This window comes from Sminthopsis crassicaudata, chromosome 1 (genome assembly GCF_048593235.1).
Source record: "Sminthopsis crassicaudata isolate SCR6 chromosome 1, ASM4859323v1, whole genome shotgun sequence".
Lineage (NCBI taxonomy): Eukaryota > Metazoa > Chordata > Mammalia > Dasyuromorphia > Dasyuridae > Sminthopsis > Sminthopsis crassicaudata.
This window is the reverse complement of record NC_133617.1, coordinates 515854878-515868267: the sequence shown is the minus strand read 5'-3', so window position 1 is coordinate 515868267 and position 13390 is coordinate 515854878. Positions and strand designations below refer to the sequence as shown.

At 38.7% G+C, this 13390-nt stretch overlaps 1 protein-coding gene across 7 annotated transcripts in view; it reads left to right on the top strand.

Annotated features, from left to right (window-relative positions):
- The window catches only part of FANCC (FA complementation group C), a 181274-nt gene that overhangs the window by 4451 nt on the left and 163433 nt on the right, over positions 1-13390 (top strand). The window contains exons 1-2 of one of the 7 annotated variants that reach the window (XM_074281677.1): positions 6924-7044; positions 10072-10100. The exons of 5 other annotated variants lie outside the window; for them this stretch is intronic. The gene's annotated coding sequence lies outside the window, so the exon portion shown is untranslated. Of the gene's footprint in view, positions 1-6923; positions 7045-10071; positions 10101-13390 lie in introns of those variants that run through there. One more of the 7 variants, XM_074281678.1, reaches the window with a different exon arrangement.

The following is a 13390-nucleotide window of genomic DNA, read 5'->3' as shown; positions in this document are numbered from 1 at the left end:
CAAAAACAAAAGCTCACACTCTCTCCACCCTTCAGCCCATTTGCCATAACCTGGTGGGCCGCATAAACGTCCTCAGGGGCTTCATCTGGCCCTTGATTGATTTTATAGCCCTTTGCCCTTTGGGCAAAGTTCATATCTTGTGATTAATTATCAATTGGAGAATAACTTTTATTTTAAATAAATTTGACTCGGTCCCTACACATTTAAGAAATGACACCTTCATCAGAGAAACTTGCTTCAAAATTCTTTTCCCAATTACTATTGCTAATTGTATTTCTCCCTTATTTATTCTATTCTCTCTTCTTTTAGCCTGTCCCTTCTCAAAAGTGTTTTGGGCCACACTTGTGTTAAGGCAAGGAATTTAAAACCTGTCTATTTTATAGTATCTGTCCCCCAATTTATAAGTTTACTAATAATACCAAAATAGGAAACAAAGTAGTCACCTGACCCACATGAACTATAACCTCAGGAAATGAAATAACAGGCAGTCAAGATAAAGAGCTGCTATTAGGGATTTTTAAAAACCTTACTAAAGCCTTACACAAGATTGGAGAAGGGCAGATAGCTTAATTTTCAAAAATTTAAAAAGATAAGTCTATATGCAAAAGACAGTGAGTCTGAGGTAAACTCTTATAAAAATTCCAGAATAGATCACTAGACATCACAGACCAACATCCAGAAAGGAAAAAACATTGATTAGGAAAATAAGTAGTTCATGTTACACTGCATTGTTTCCTATTCTTCCAAGGGTACTTAAGTTTTCCAGGAGTCGTCTTTGGCATTCAAAGCTGATCCCTGTTATTAATTATTGCTAACATGATTAAAAAAAAATTAATTACCCAGAAATTATGTCTCTAGAACTTTTTAAATGTCACACACATCCTAAGGAATCACCTAGCCACCCTTGGAAGAGTAGGTATTTCTGGGGAAGGTAGTTGACTCTGGTTAACATGTAATGAAGGGGGGATGAGGGGAATCTGTTTTAATGAGTGCCTGTGAGGGGGGTTGAGGTCCCTTTAAGCTAGGATCTTTTGATTCACAAATCCTGGTCTCCCAACCCCCACAGGATCTGAGCTAACTTGGGTTTTCCCAACCCCCATGGCTGACCTTTGATTTACAAATCCTGGTCATCGGGCCTGTCCCAGCCCCCACTGGATCTGAGCCAACTTGGGACATTACCCACAAGCCCATTTAGGTATAAAAGAGCCAAACTGGAGTTCTCTCTTTGTAGGAGCCCTTCCCCCCAAACATGGTATCCTTCCGGTCATGTAAGGGTTCCTGCCCGTCCAGTGAACAGCTCTGGCCCTGGCATCTTTCTACCACCTTTAACTTTACTTCCAAATCCCTACAATAAACCTTTTTATCAATCTAGGTTTTCGGGCCTGTAAATTCCTTTTACAGGGGACTCTGCGCCATCACGCGACTATCTTTGCACCACCCAAAAGGGGGTTCCCCTTCCCTAACTCTCATCACCTGGAGGAGTTTGATCAAGTCATTTACTTCCAAATCACCCCCAGCCTTGGGCAATATAGTCAAAGAATTTTTTCACATCCAAACTTGAGTAGAATACATTGAGCTTCTCCAATTGACTGGGATCTAAGCATGATTGAGGAGAAAATTAATCCAGTCTCATTATCAGCAATGTCTTTCAGATTCTAGCTTGGTCTAGTAGAAATTTCAAAGAGGGATAAATCCTTTTCCCCCAATATTAGCATCTATTTAATAATCATTTTTCTCACCTATCACCAGGTATCATCATTCTCAGTCCCAGGCAGAGTTTCCATCCCTTCTTACGAGTCTTTTTCTCCCACCATAGCTTTAAAAAGGCCTTTTTTGTTGGTTTTGTAAGACTTGGTCTTATATTCATCCTTTGTTACCTCACTTTATGAGCAGGTTCTTTTTTTTTCTATGCTCTGGCCATCTTCTAGCATCTATTCTGTATCTATCCTGTGTCTTCTGGACAAAAGACCATAACTCTTAACTTGGGACCCATGTTGCTCCAATTGGTGAAGTGCCTCTCATGACCCACTATATTTGGATTGGCTATAGCTGTGCTTCAATTTATAATCTGGTCATTTTATTGCCACTTCTCATTACTGCTCTGTGTGTATCCTTTTTCCCCATCTGCTTTTCTTTCTTGCCTCCTTTTTTAATTCTGGAACCCTAATCAAATAAAGACAGCTGTTTATGCTAGAATGAGTTTCAGTGTGTGTTCATATAACTCTGTTCATCATCTCTGTGGCTTTCCAAAAGAAAAACTTCTCTTCCTAGATACTACTTCCCTATATGTTTTCTCCCCTTATTAGAATTCAGACTTGTAGAAGGAAAAAAACTATTGCATTTTTATATTTGTAGCTTTCCTAAAATATAAGTTGGTTATTGAGTTCCCTGTGCATCCACATTTGTCTCTTAGAAATCCCATGTTTCTTCCTCATTGGAATTTTCTCCTGTAGAATTTTAGTCATTAGCGTCCTAACTAGTCTATCTTTGAACCCTTTGAAATCTGCTTTTCTACTATATTTTCCCAAAGATATAAAAAGATAGTCTTCAACATTCACCCCTGCAAAACCTGGTGTTCCAGATCTTTTTTCCCTCTTCATCCCTCCCTTCCAAGATAGCAAGTTATTTGATATAGGTTAAAAAAAATTCTAAAAAAATCTGCTTTTCTAAAGTCTGTGATGCATTTCACACTCTTTGTTACAGACTTTAAGAGGGTATAGCCATTTACTCTCAGCATTCCTATCTTTCTACCTTGTGAAGAAGATTGTGAAAATGAGATAATAAAGTACTACATTAACCATTTGGACTGGCTTGAACCTCCTTACTATCTAGGAGAAGGTGAAGTCTGGAAAACCAAGAACCAACCAATCAGAGACTGCTTCTTGCTTGACATATCCATGATTCTCTGCTGCAAGTGCTGAAACTAGTTACTAAAGCAAACCTGGAGCCATAAGGCATGTTAGGGCTTGCACCATGAGAAATTTCCACATGCAGCTGTTATCTGGTTCCAAGAAAAATAAGAAAAATGCAAGGTTTAATGGTTCCAAGAACTGATTGCTATGAATAGCTGACTTTGTGGTCTGGGGGCTTTAACTACCCTGTCCCCCTTCTCCTCTTTGGGCTCTCAGACTAGGTCTGTGCAGTTCTGCTTACAGTAAAACTATGTACTTGGATTACCTCTGGCTCTAGACTCTTGGTTCTTACGTCCCTCACAGGACTCAAGTGGGGTCTAAGAGGGTCCTGGTCAGTCAACAGTAGACAACCTCTTCAACTAGTTCCTCCCTGTTAGTGAGATTAGGTTCATAATAGCATCTCTAAGTCAAACAATAAGTACTTATCAGGCACTGTGTTAAGCTGTATATGCAAAAAGAGGCAAGAGACACTATAGGTTGTCAACTGCAAACCATCTCATCAGGGGCTTTCTAAATATCATAAGACTGTCAACAATATCTTAGAACCTTCTATAGGTCACAAGACTATCAGCAAAGTCTTGGACTTAAGGCTATTAACCAGCAATATCATAAGGTTCTAGGAAATTGTGATTTTTGAAGCAAAGGTTACTAGTGGTAGTTATTCACAAGAATGGAGAGGCAATTGCACTCATAGAAATGTGCCTTATTTTAAGCACTGAATTTAGAGTGGGGAGGTGGGTAAGGTAATACAGTAATTAAATCTTTTGTTATCCTTGTTGAGTCATTTTTGTGTTTTCTCAGTCTTCCTGACTCCTGTGGTTTTTTTTGTTTTTGTTTTTTTGTTTGTTTGTTTTTTGGCAGAGAAACTGGAATGGTTTACCATTTCTTTCTCCAGCTCATTTTTCACATGAGGAAACCAAGGCAAATGACTAGCTCAAAGTCACTCAGTTAGTTAAGTAAGTAGTGTTTGAAGCTAGATTTACCTCAGGAACTCCATTGTGACACCAGGCTGTCCAATTAAATCTTATACTAGACCTGCACTTGCTAGCTGATAATCATATACAATTGCTATAATCATTAATTTATGGTGGATTAATCAAGACTCAACCTAATAGCACTAACTAAAATAACAGACTTAATTCTGTTCTTCTTAATTCACTAATACAATCATTAATATCCAATAAATCACAATGAATTGGACAAATGTAGATTAAATTGAGTAGGAGTATCAAAATTATCTTCACAGTATGGATTTCCTGATAAGCTTAAGACTATGCTCCTCAAAGAGAACATTACTTTGGAAGATCCCTAATCACTCTGTACCCTTTCTCTTCTTGGCACTGCCTCAGAGTCAAAATGGGAAACTGAGCACTCAAATCCTGTGCTTCCTCCTAGGATCCCCAACAATCTATAGGAAAATAGTTCCTCAGAGGTATGAGACTCTTATGGAATAAATCTCTTGTAAAAATCATCACCATAAAGGGGCAGCCTCTTTCAGTTTCTCAGAACTCTCTTGATTGAGAAGCAGAGAATGGTATTTCACCCTTTGACTCCCTTATCCTACAGAGCATGATAATTCCTTTCAAGTTCCCCTGTAATAGTCCTGTTTTTCTGTTTAAAAAAAAAAAAAAAAAAAAAAAAAAAAAAAATCTACACTCAACCTGGATGGGAAGCCTGTATATCAATTTGAATAGGATCTCTGAGACATTAATGTTTATGTGATCCCAGGACATTCTTCTGATCCTGAAGTCTCCAACCCCATCATCATATTATCCTCAGTTCCTTCCTCAATTACTTGTTTTATGGTTATAGCTTGTGCTCGATTTTTTTTTTTTTTTTAAAGCATTTTGGTACATCCCAACTCCTAGTTTCTGTTCACCTGGAAGAATGGACCACATTGCCACAAGGGTGTGTAGAAAGTCCTGTTTTGTTTTAAGGCATATTTGAACTCTTGTTACTTTGCTGGCAGAATCCACTCTTAATCAGCATGTGGACAACTATTGCTTGTAATGTGCTGTTGTCTCCAGAAACTGTTGATCGCTCTCTGGTCTAGAGGAGAGACTTCTTCCTCCAGAGAGCCGCCTCAACTCTGGCCTAGAGCAGAGACTCTTCTTTCCTCCAGAGAGCCACCTCAAGTCTGGTCCAGACAAGACTCTCTATCTCTTGAGTGCCGCCCTTTTTTATCCTCCCAGAGAATAGGATAACACAAGGGCTTCTGGGGAAAATTACTTCAACCAGAGGAAGTGTATGTCTGAAAGTCTCCATTGTTGAAGAAAATGGCAGAGAGAGGCTACAAGATAAAGTTTAACTTTATCTTGTAAACAAAGTAAACAAAGGTAAACTGCAGAGGTACAAGCATGATTGGTTATGTCCACTGGTGTCCTTGCAAGGATAGCTAAGGGTACAGAGATTAGCAGTTTTCTAAATTTAACTAAGACAAGAAGGCTTAAACTTATGAACTTGACTTGGAAACTTGGCTTAAGCAATTATACAATATGTTGATTAGCTCAAAAAAGAATCAGTTCCAAAAAGGAATCAATTTAGTTTTCTCAGAATATATTGATAAAGAAATTGAACAAGTGGCTCATTCTTATAGCTTCATTTATATAAATGCTTGAGTCCATGATAGTAATTCAAAATCAATTTTTCCATTAGAAAGTATAGGAAGAGTATCCTTATAAAACTTGGACTTTATTTGGTTTCTGCAGATATGCAGTGAAATGAAAGAATCTAATAAAACTTTGTAGGTTACAAAAAATTGAGCAAATAAGAGATAACAAACAAAAAAAAAAACAACCTGATCAAGTAGTTAAAATTATACACTGGACACATTATCTTTAAAAAACTAACATGACACATCTTATATATAGATATAAATTCCAAAACATCATTAAGAAATCAATAAATTGTAATGAAATTAAGAGCTTCCTTACTGACATGCATGTTACCCACAATTGCCCAGACTTAATGATCCATAAAGCTTTAAGAACAATCTCCAAACTAAACAAAATGAAAAGCTTTCCAAATATAGAAACCTAGAAAAAGAAATTAAAACCATAATGGAACAGCATCTCTGTAATTTTATCTGCTGAATTGTTTAGAAGATACTTTCAGTTCAGTGAATTCAGAGAAGACTACTTGATCAGTATTCTTTTTTAGTTACAAAAAGCAATAATTTTATCTAGTTGCATAATAATTCTTAATTTCAATTCTAAATTTTTTTCTCTTCGTTCTCCTTAAATGATTTAAGAGCAAACAAGTACAAACCCTATTACAAATTTTAAGTTCTTCTAACCAGGTTTCTGTACTAGCAGTGTTCGTGGGGGAAAAAAAGAAAAAGAAATTGAAAAAAAAATTAATTATGCAGATTGTTCCTTGTTTGGAGGTGATTGTGTTTTGAGTTTTTTAGAATTATGGTGAATTGTGTTGATCAGTTAAATTGTCCATAGATATTTTTATAATACTGTTCATTCTATGTAAATTTTTCTTCTGGTTCTACTTACAATACTTTGCATCAAGTCATAGAAGTCTTCCTAGGTTTTTCTAAAACTATCCTCTCCTTCATTTCTTACAGCATAGTAGTAGTCTATTACATTCACGTACCATAATTTATTCAGCCATTCCCCAGTTAATGGACGTCCCATTAGTTTCTAATTCTTTGTCAGCAAATAAAGAGCTCCTGTATATAATTTGTATGTATGGGTCTTTTTTCCTTTTTCTTTAATTTCTTTGGGGGTATTGACCTAGTAGTGATATTGCTGGGTCAGAGAATATAAGGGTCAAAGAAAGGTCAGGTCAATGCAAGCAGGAAATAAACAACCTAGTAGCTTTGAGGTCTCTGATGTGATTGGCTATGAATCAACAGGGACTACCTTCATTGGCTGGAACTCTGACCACTCTGGTGGGGACTTAACCACTCTGAAGTCAGGAACAGTAAGTGTCTCCATCTCTGATTGGCTGTGCGTGTGACCTCATGGAGCTCTGCCAGGAGAAGGAAGGAAGAGAGTACAAGAGATTGTAGAGTAGGATGTAACCCCATGAATAAAGTTCCTGAGCTTGCCTGCAACTGCTCTCCAGGGCTCTGTTATCCCTATGAGATAGCAGTCAGGGCCTCTGGTGACCTCAGAAAGAGGTAAGCTTGATGTAAATACTTAACCAGAGATTTCTCTGAAGCCCTGAAATTAGGAGAGACTGGCAATAGTAAATGCAAAGATAGTACATTTGCATGAGGGTTAGCACATTAGATTGTCAGACATCAAAATATTAATAGTCGAAAAATTAATATTTGAGAAGACAACAGTTCCTCTTGGAAGAGAAGATAGAAAAACATTATGGGTCAAACTGTGACCAAACCCGAGAGCGTAGTTGTAAAAACAGAGCAAGCTTATGAGTTAGAAAACTGAATGATTCTGATTCTTTAACAAAAAACATGCCAGATGAAAAGGAAAAGCAGGAGGAGAGCTCCCCAGCTCCAAAGAGTATATATCCCTCATTAGAAGGCCTACAGGGACTATAGCAATCCAGTGTTTGACAAACCCAAAGATACCAACATTTGGGATAAGAATTCATTATTTGAAAAAAACTGTTGGGAAAACTGGAAATTAGTACGGCAGAAATTAGATATGGATCCACACTTAACACCATATACCAAGATAAGATCAAAATGGGTCCATGATTTAGGCCTAAAGAATGAGATCATAAATAGATTAGAAGAACAGAGGATAGTCTACCTCTCAGTCTTGTGGAGGATGAAGGAATTTGTGTCCAAAGGAGAACTAGAGATCATTATTGATCACAAAATAGAAGATTTTGATTACATCAAATTGAAAAGCTTTTGTACAAACAAAACTAATGCAAACAAGATTAGAAGGGAAGTAACAAATTGGGAAACATTTTTACAGTTAAAGGTTCCGATAAAGGCCTCATCTCCAAAATATACAGAGAATTGTCTCTAATTTATAAGAAATCAAACCATTCTCCAATTGATAAATGGTCAAAGGATATGAACAGACAATTTTCAGATGATGAAATTGAAACTATTTCCACTCATATGAAAGAGTGTTCCAAATCACTATTGATCAGAGAAATGCAAATTAAGACAACTCTGAGATACCACTACACACCTGTCAGATTGGGTAAGACGACAGGAACAAATAACGATGAATGTTGGAAGGGCAGTGGGAAAACTGGGACACTAATACATTGTTGGTGGAGTTGTGAAAGAATCCAGCCATTCTGGAGAGCAATTTGTAATTATGCCCAAAAAGTTATCAAACTGTGCATATCCTTTGACCCAGCACTGCTGCTATTGGGATTATATCCCAAAGAAATAATAAAGAGGGGAAAGAGACCAAATGTGTGCCAAAATGCAACCCTTTTCGTAGTGGCTAGAAACTGGAAAATGAATGGATGTCCATCAATTGAAGAATAGTTGGGTAAATTATGGTATATGAAGGTTATGGAATATTATTGTTCTGTAAGAAATGACCAGCAGGATGAATACAGAGAGGCTTGGAGAGACTTACATCAACTGATGCTGAGTGAAATGAGCAGAACCAGAAGATCACTGTACACTTCAGCAATGATACTGTATGGAGATGTATTCTGTTGGAAGTGGATATCTTCAACATAGAGAAGAGCTAATCCAGTTCCAATTGATCAATGATGGACAGAATCAGCTACACCCAGAAAAGGAACACTGGGAAATTAGTATAAACTGTTTGCATTTTTGTTTTTCTTCCCAGGTAATTTTTACCTTCTGAATCCAATTCTTCCTTGCAACAAGAAATTCAATTCTGCACATATATATTGTATCTAGAATGTACTATAACATATTTAATATGTATGGGAATGCCTGCCATCTAGAGGAGTGGGTGGAGGGAAGGAGGGAAAAATTCGGAACAGAAGTGAGTGCAAGGGACAATGTTGTAAAAAATTACCCATGCATATGTGTACTGTCAAAAAGTTATAATTATAAAATTAATTAAAAAAAAAAAAAGGCCTATAGGATATGTGCCCTCAGGTGATCAAGATAATAAAGAAATACTCTTTAAGTAGGGCTCCAAGAGAGGATGAGTGAGGGGATTAAACTGAGAGAACAAAAGATGCAGGAACTTTGCCTTCAAGCAGAATCCGGATACTTTACTGCAGAGAGGAGAGCAAGAGTTCTCTCTGTTATAGGCTGAGCCAGAGAAGAGACAGGAGATTGCTTTGCAAAGACCAGCTGTTTTTCCTATAGAGCATAGAAAGACCTCTCCCCCTTCACCCCCCCCCCCCACTTTACAGGAAGCTTTATTGAAGGCAGCTGCTGAGAGGGAAGATATAATTCCATGGGATTCTGATTAGGGTTTACAGGCTTATCCTGTAGAGGAGGACAGGCCAGAGGTCAGACAGATCCCATTTAAAATGTTAAGAGGTGAAACAAGCTTTTGAAAGCTATGGCCCGAATGTTCCCTATACTATATAAATTTTACAACTAATATTAAGTAGATGTGTCCTTACCCAAATGATTAGAAATCTATGGCATCTGCTTGTTTTACTTTTGGTTAATCAGTAGTATGACTATCAGAATTTACTAACTCTGCTTGGAAATATGCTGTGGCCAATGACCATCAAGACCCAGAAGAATCTGTGCTTTGTAATTACTAGTACAGGCTGGTATTCCACAACTCAAGCTCAGATTTTATACTATGTGACTGCATTTGCACCTGTTTCACAGTGTGCTATACAGGCTTGGGAAGAATAAATAAGGAGAGGCTGATACAGCAGATTGTGTCCCGATTAAGAACAGCAGTTGACAGAGTCATGGGGAAAAGTTGTGCTTCTGACCTTTTTAGGCAACTACTAAAAGAGGGAATGAATAAGGTGTGCAGCCATATAGTGGCTGGACTTTCTAAAGAAACTCCTATTGCTGAAATTATAGGACATTAAAAGAGAACTGTGGCACAACAAGGGGAAGGCTTTAGCATTAGGTGGGAGTAGGGATTGGAAAGGCTTCTCTTATGGAAGGAAGGAAAGAAAGGAAGGGAAGAAGGGAGAAAATGAAAATTATTAAGAACCTGCTATGTGCCAGGTACTATGCTAAGTGCTCTACAGATATCTCATTTGATTCTCATAACAAGCCTATGAAGTGAGTGCTGTTATTATGCTTATTTTACAGTCTAGGAAATTGAGGCAGTCACATAGCTGGTAAGTATCTGAGACTGGATGTGGTGGATTCTCTAAGGTAAGATTCAAGTTTATTCTTAAACACAGGGATGCTGGAAGTTGGAGATGAGAATGGAGAACTTTCTAGGCTTGGGCTACAGCCTGTAAAAATTCATGGAATTGGGAGTGGAGTTTCTTGTGCATAGAACTTTTGAGAGTTAGGTAAGGGGTATCTGAATGAAATTAGGGTTAATTGAGGTCTAGTGGCAGGTTCAGGGAGTCAAAGAGAGCTCTCCTACAACCCTTTTGGATTCGGCGCAAGGATACAGAGTTAAATGAGGTCTAGTAGTGAAGCAGGAGTTCTCTGTAAAGGAATTTATAGACCTAAAAACCTAAATTAATAAAAGTGGTTTATTTTGGGTTTTGGAAGTAAGGTTAAAGGTAGAAATACACCAGGGCCAGGGCTGGCACCGGGCAGACAGGAACCCTTGGCATAGCCAGCGTTTGCTATGTTTGGGGCTACTGCAAAGAGTGGACTCCAGGGTTCCCCTTTTTATAATGGGGGCTTTTGGTAATCTTGAAGGTGGGTGGAGTCGAAGGTTGGCTCCTGGCAGGTTTCGGCCAGAGTTAGAATTGAATAGAATTCAATGGGTTTTTAGATAAGGAACTGTTTGTGCTGGGGGTGGGGGGTTGAGGAAACCTGAGCAGATCATTAGAGTGGGGTCTGGGACAGCCCAAGTTAGCTCAGATCCAGTGGGGGCTGGGAAAGCCGGGATATCTCCCATTGGGATTCATGGGGGCTGGGAATTAGAAAAGAATCTTAACCTACATCAGAACCAAAGAAAATCAGTGTCATTGGATTACAGAGTACATGGAAGAGAATGAGATGTAAGAAAATAGAAAGATGAGATGGAACTAATGAGGGAAAGGAAAGGGGGAACCCTATTTCTCGGCACATAGATAGTAAGATAATCCCATGAGGTGCAGTGTCCCCTGTAAATGAATTTACAGGCCCGAAAACCTAGATTGATAAATAAAAGGTTTATTGTAGGAATTTGGAAGTAAAGCTCAGTTAGAAAGACGCCAGGGCCAGAGGTGGCCGCTGGGTGGCAGGAACCCTTACATGGCTGGAAGGATACCATGTGTTGGGGGAAGGGCTCCTGCGAAGAGGGAGTTCCGGCTTACCTCTTTTATACCTAGAAGATGATGGGCGGTACCCCTAAGTTCTTGGCGGGCTTTTCAGTTAGCTCAGATCAGGTGAGGGCTGGGGGAAGCTGAGCTGAGGGTGGGGGCTGGGCCCAGATATTCAAAGGGTGCCTTTGACCAGGGTTTGTGAATCAAGGTCAGCCTGGGTTGGGCAATTAAAAAGGAATCTTAAAGGGACTTCAACCCCCATTAGAACCAGGGGTGAAGAGCTTCAAAAGGCAAATGGGATTTCATTTTGGATTCTGTGGGTAACAGGGAAACAATAAAGTTTACTGAATTAAGGGAGTGACATGGTGAGATCTGCACTTGATTTAAGATTTTGACAGTTGAGTACCTGGTAGACTGTAGTAGGAAGAAGATTGAGGCAGGAAGGTCAACCAAGGCTAATAGCCCACATTTGAGGTGATAAAGATCTAAAACATAAAACATGGTAGTGGCAGAGGATAGAAAAGGATGAGAAATGTTGAGGTTGGGAAAGGGGATCCCAGAGTCCCAGACTGGTATTGTGAGGTGTCTTAAAAGAATTTGCAGGCTTGAACCCATTTCCTGTTTAAGAGGCAAAGATTTACTGAAAGTAAATGTATGGGGTACAGTAGATAGGGCACCAGCCCTGAAGTCAGGAGGACCTGAGTTAAAAATCTCACCTCAGACACTTAACATGTCCTATGACCCTGGGCAAGTCATTTAACCCAATTGCCTCAGCAAAAAAAAAAAAAAAAAAGAAAGAAAGAAAGAAAGAAAGAAAGAAAGAAAGAAAGAAAGAAAGAAAGAAAGAAAGAAAGAAAGAAAGAAAGAAAGAAAGAAAGAAAAAAAAAGTAATGTATGCCATTACCAAGCAGGACTGATTGTAAGGGAATTCAATACAGAAACAGAACCTAGGAGAACTATTTTATCCACCTTCTACCATAGCTATGCTAATTCTGTGGTTCAAGAACTAGGGAGTCTATCATGTAGCGTGGTAATTTCCAGATGAATTAAGGGTGATCTTGGAAATTACAATTATCACTGACCTGATCAGTCAGCAGTGAACTGAGAAATAGTCTTATTCACTATTGTCTCAGGAGTTTGATCTGTAGCAGTTTCTTGAGGCCAGAAACTATTTGGCTAAGGAGTAATCAGAATCAAATAGAATGGGAGTTTTACTGAGGCAGACTCCACAGCCAGAAGACCCAAGACCACTGACCCATTAGAACAGAAGTCCCCCAACTTCAAGGGACCACAAAATCACATTGCATCATTTTCCCTCCTCAAGTCGTCACCTTCAAATTCTTTTGGGACAAAGGAACAGAAGTCTGATCTTCTGGAGTTGCTTGAGGCTGACAAAGGGCGTAGAGCTGTAGGGACAGGCCCCAGTGGAGGTCCATACTGAAGAGGGGAGGCATGATGGCAGTAGCAGCATTCAGAGGGGTACTGAGTGTCAGAATCAGTAACTAATGGTATTCAGGGTGAACAAATAGGGGGGCTTCTATTCTAATGGGTCAATGGTCCAGGGTCTTCTGACTGTGGAGTCTGCCTCAGGAAACTCCCAATATATTTAATTCTAACCACTCTTTAGCCAGATAGCTTCTGACCTCAGGAAACTCCCTTAGACCAAACTCCTGGATAATAGTGAATAAGACTATTTCTCAGTTCATTGCTGACTGATAATCTAGTCAGTGATAATCAAATTTTGGAGACCACATTCAATTTATTTGGAGATTATTCCCTAAGGGCCTTATCCTTGAGCCATAGAATTAACATCTGTGCTTGAAAGCTGTGTAAGTGTATCGCCTAGCTTCAGTTTCATTACTGAATTCCCTTATAATTCAGTCTACTTTTGTTAAATTGCAATAAAGTTTTGCCCTTTGACTAGGAGATGGGTTCAAGCCTACAAATTCTTTTGAGACACCTCGCAACACCAGTCAGGGACTTTTGGGGTTCCCCCTTCCCAACTTTAATCGAAATTTTACTAAAAGAGATTACAAGGGATTAAGAAGAGATAAGATAATCTTTCTAATAAGAGATTTTAGAAGTGTTATTTTTAAGATTGAATGGATGGGGGTGAGAGATATTTCCATGCTATAAAAACCACTACAGACAAAATTGAATTACCTCTTAGCTTAATTACAGTTGCATAATGTTAAAGC